This window comes from Diaphorina citri, unplaced genomic scaffold (assembly GCF_000475195.1).
Source record: "Diaphorina citri unplaced genomic scaffold, Diaci psyllid genome assembly version 1.1 scaffold1641, whole genome shotgun sequence".
NCBI classification, from domain to species: domain Eukaryota; kingdom Metazoa; phylum Arthropoda; class Insecta; order Hemiptera; family Psyllidae; genus Diaphorina; species Diaphorina citri.
Window position 1 is genome coordinate 9,576 of NW_007379067.1, and position 4,776 is coordinate 14,351.

Genomic DNA, 4,776 nt, shown 5'->3' on the forward strand with positions numbered 1-4,776 from the left:
ACATTATTTCGACCGCTTTTTTACTGACTGAAGGCATAGTTAGGTATCGAAAAACATACCCCCACAAAAACACAAATGTGAAAAAAAAGGCCAAGTTCCTATCCAAAAATGTTGGCCTATAAAAGTGGTGAGATCAGAAAATAAAGGCCAAGTCTGCATTCCCAGTTTTTCGTGCCCTATGAATCTTAATTCCTTCAACCTTCTCTCAGTTTCAACTTTTGGCTATGTTTTCTCCTCGGATTTCAGGTTTAATTATTTATTTATTTGAGTAGGGAAAACATAGCCAAGTTGAAACTGAGAGAAGGTTGAAGGAATTAAGATTCATAAGGCACGACTATAAATCTTAATTCCTTCAACCTTCTCTCAGTTTCAACTTGGCTATGTTTTCTCCTCGGTTTTCAGGTTTAATTATTTATTTATTTATTTATTTGAGTAGGCAAAACATAGCCAAGTTGAAACTGAGAGAAGGTTGAAGGGATTAAGATTCATAGGGCACGAAAAACTGGGAATGCAGACTTGGCCTTTATTTTCTGATCTCACCACTTTTATAGGCCGACATTTTTGGATAGGAACTTGGCCTTCACAATTGTGTTTTTGTGGGGGATCTTACTCCTTTTTTCTAAGTATGTATTTTACCATGATTAGTAGGTAACGTAGGTACCTACAGATCTTCTTATTACCGTGAGTTGTTGTTGTTGTTGTTGTTGTTGTTGGCGTTGTTCTTGTTGTTTTTGTTTGTGTTGTTGTTGTTGGTGTTGGTAGTGTTGGTGTCGGTGGTGTTGGTGGTGGTGGTGTTGTTGTTGTTGGCGTTGTTCTTGTTGTGGTTTATCATTTTTGTCAGTAGATGTCAACATCTACTACCATATCATTTTTGATAGGTACGTACTTAACTAAGTCTTTAATCAGTAAAATAGCGGTCGAAATGTCGAAAAATACGGTAAAACCGCTAACCGTTGTCCTAATGTTAATAAAAACTGATATTTGGGGGTTTTAGGTATGGTTTTGGGGGGGTCTACTCTCATAACTTTTTCGATATCTCTAACCTAGGTGTTAGTGTTGAATGAACGAAGTGAATTCAAAGTTTTACTTTGTAGAGAACATTTTTTCAAGGATAATTTTCTTGGCCCAGTCCAAGAGTTCGATCAGGACATATTTTTTACTAACCTAGTTTACTTATCTAACCCAAAACTTAACCTCATTATTACTTTTTGCGTTTCAAATTCTCAATGAGCCTTTGATTTCTATTTCTATAGTCCAATGATTACTAATGATAATGAACCAATAAGACAACGGTCCGTGTGTGTGTCTGTGTATTATGTCTGTAAACAAAATATCTCGAGAACGGTAAGAGCTAGCAACTTGAAATTTGTTATGTAGCTGTCAAATGTGACAAGGATGCGACACGAAACTTTTGGTTAAGATCGGTGCATTGGTTGGCGGCATTTTACAACTTTTTGGAGCGCACTGCCGTGCGCTCAGATAAGATGTAGGTACCTACAAGCTACCGAAACCAATTATGATGATAACAGCACTAGATAATAATAACAGCAGGAAATAGCTGTAGACCTATTAAAAATATACCTAGATTTATTAAAGTAATAAAATTAAAAAGATACAAGAATATAAGAAAGACCAATTTTATAAATAAATGAAAACCTACGAAGACTTCAAATAAAAAAATAAAATAGAGTTAAAATTTCTCAAAAACTAATTAGTAATTAGTAATCTGCCTATGACATTAAGTACCTACTTCTATGTAAGAATTACTCATTTACCTACAAGTGCCAAAAGCGACTAAAAGAGTTAATCACCTACTCACCTACAAGTGCCAAAACCGAGAGTTACTGACTTACACTCAAAGTGCCAAAACTGATGGACCAACAAGATTAATTTGACAATAAATCTTACTCGTACATCTTGTCAAGAGGTTTTACTGGGAGGTGTTCATTAACAATGTCATGTATTGCTGCTGTGTAAGTTATGCATGCACGAAAAGGATCTATATCTTGTCAAGAGGTTTTACTGGGAGGTGTTCATTAACAATGTCATGTATTGCTGCTGTGTAAGTTATGCATGCACGAAAAGGATGTTCTTGAAATATGGGTTTTTCGGTAGACGCCTGAATAAGAGAGCCGGGAAGCGCCCGAACGCCAAGAGTTCGAATCGGCGTCGACGCTCGGTGGCTATTGACAAGAAAAAGAGCTACTGGGTAGGTTTTTTTTGTCTCCATTTTATAGCAAAATTTCTTCGTTATTTAGCAAAGTTGGGGAGAGAGGGGGATTCCTTTGGACCAGGGGAAAAAAGATTGAGGGGGAAGAAAGAGGCAGATCCCCTTTAGGGGGTTCTAGGGGTAACATTTTAATATACCTACTTGGTCTCCATTTTATAGCGAAATTTCTTCGTTATTTAGCAAAGTTGGGGAGAGAGAGGGGGATTCCCCTGGACCAGGGGAAAAAAGATTGAGGGGGAAGAAAGAGGCAGATCCCCTTTAGGGGGTTCTAGGGGTAACATTTTAATATACTTGGGTAGCACTGGCCCCCTCTAAGGGGGCTATTTCTCTGATTTTTTTTTATTATTATTTAACTGTACCTACCTACTCGATACTCATATGACAAACCAATTTTTCTAGTCCGATTTTTACTTTCAAATTTTCTCCCACAGTCGGACAACGAGAACAGTGGCGGAGCTACGCACAAGACGTCGGATTCTCACTCAAGTACGTCCAGTAACAGTGCCGGGGTCCATTCATCTAGTGGGGGCTCTCAAGAATGTCAGCTCTATGTGCCCCCACCCCAGACGCTACGCCTCCACTGCGTACAGCCGTTCACTCTTGTGTTCTCAGTGCAGGATTACGGAGATCTGACCGTGAGTATGATCCTTGGTCTTGAAAGGCGACTGGAACTTGACTCACTTTCGCTTCTTCTTCTTCTTCTTCTTCTTTTTCAATACATAATTTCCTGTTTCTCCATTAAATTTATTTTTCACCTTTTCTGTTGAGGTCATTCGCTCTGATCTGAAGTGAACTCAAACTTGAATTTTTCAAACATACCTACCTCTAACTACAAAAGCTTTTGGCTTGGTTTCCCAGACAGAAGTAATTTTATTAGATTTATGGTCCCTATGTCTTATCAGATCGTAGCATTCTTAATGAATTTGACTCGAAATCTCATTATGACTGTATGCAAATGCTTTATCTTAGCTGACAGAACCTAACCAACCACCTGGGTGGGTACAAGTAAACGTTGGAAAATTGGAAGTTTTCCAAAACTTCTCTCCCCCGTCTTGTTCCTTCTCTTTCTCCTCATTTTCCCCTTTCTTCTACTTTTCCTCTTCTTTCTCCTCGTCCTTCTTCCAATGCTTCTTCTTTACTTCCTTTTATTTACTCTTCTTTCCCACCTTCCTCTTCTTTATCCAAGTCCTTCGTCTTCTGTTCTTTTTCATCCTCTTCAATTTCCTCCTTGTCCTCTTTATCATCCTCCTTTTACTTCTTCTTCTTCTTCTTCTTGTGTTCATTCACATCCTCCTCTTCCTCTTCTCCTCCTCCTTTCCCCTTTCCCATCATCCTCTACTTGTCTCGACGGAATTGAACCCTGCCTTCTGGCGTGTAACTCACACACTCGTAGATAGGTACTCTACTTGATATTACACAAAATATCTCCATAGTCAGTTAGTCAGTATTCAACTTGGTCTCTCTATTTTCCACTTTCAGGTGATGGATGTGATCGATATATTGGACGAGCAACTCTCCCCAGATGTCCGTAGTGGTCTGAAGGGTGCCCGTATTATCGAAGAACAGTGCTATCTCAGCTTCTCCAATCAGGATCAAGTCAATACAGTGCTCGATCAAGGTAAATTATCTAGACCAGCGATTCTCAAAATTTTAGAAGCAGGGGAATTGAAGACCCCGGTTTGGCAACTGGGAATATCGAGTTTCTGTGTTAAACCTAAAATTCACGTGACTGAAAGGGTTACCCCTGATCTCTCAAATTCACGGAGGACAGAGGCCAGCCTGGTTAGTTTGGAGGGTAGCGCGTCTTGTAAGAGCTCGGCTCAGGGATCGATTTCCACCCGAGGCGGATTTCATCTCGAACAGAAGGTTCGTTCTAGGAACGGATTCTCTCTTTGCTTTAGGGACGATAAATCCTTAGCAAACACAGCTTCCTCCATGAAAGCACTGTTATAACTGCGGAGGTCTTATCATTCCGAAAGCGAGAGAAGGAAGATAGAAGACAGGATGGGAGAAAGCCAGTCGTTCCTAAAATAATGCTTCTTCTTTACTTCCTTTTATTTACTCTTCTTTCCCACCTTCCTCTTCTTTATCCAAGTCCTTCTTCTTCTGTTCTTTCTCATCCTCTTCAATTTCCTCCTTGTCCTCTTTATCATCCTCCTTTTACTTCTTCTTGTGTTCATTCACATCCTCCTCTTCCTCTTCTCCTCCTCCTTTCCCCTTTCCCATCATCCTCTACTTTTCTCGACGGAATTGAACCCTGCCTTCTGGCGTGTAACTCACACACTCGTAGATAGGTAGGTACTCTACTTGATATTACACAAAATATCTCCATAGTCAGTTAGTCAGTATTCAACTTGGTCTCTCTATTTTCCACTTTCAGGTGAAGATGTAGGTACCTACAAGCTACTGAAACCAATTATGATGATAACAGCACTAGATAATAATAACAACAGGAAATAGCTATAGACCTAACTAGTGGTTGACCCGTCCTTTGTACGGGACCACCACACACACAAACACACCCCCACACACACACCACACCCATC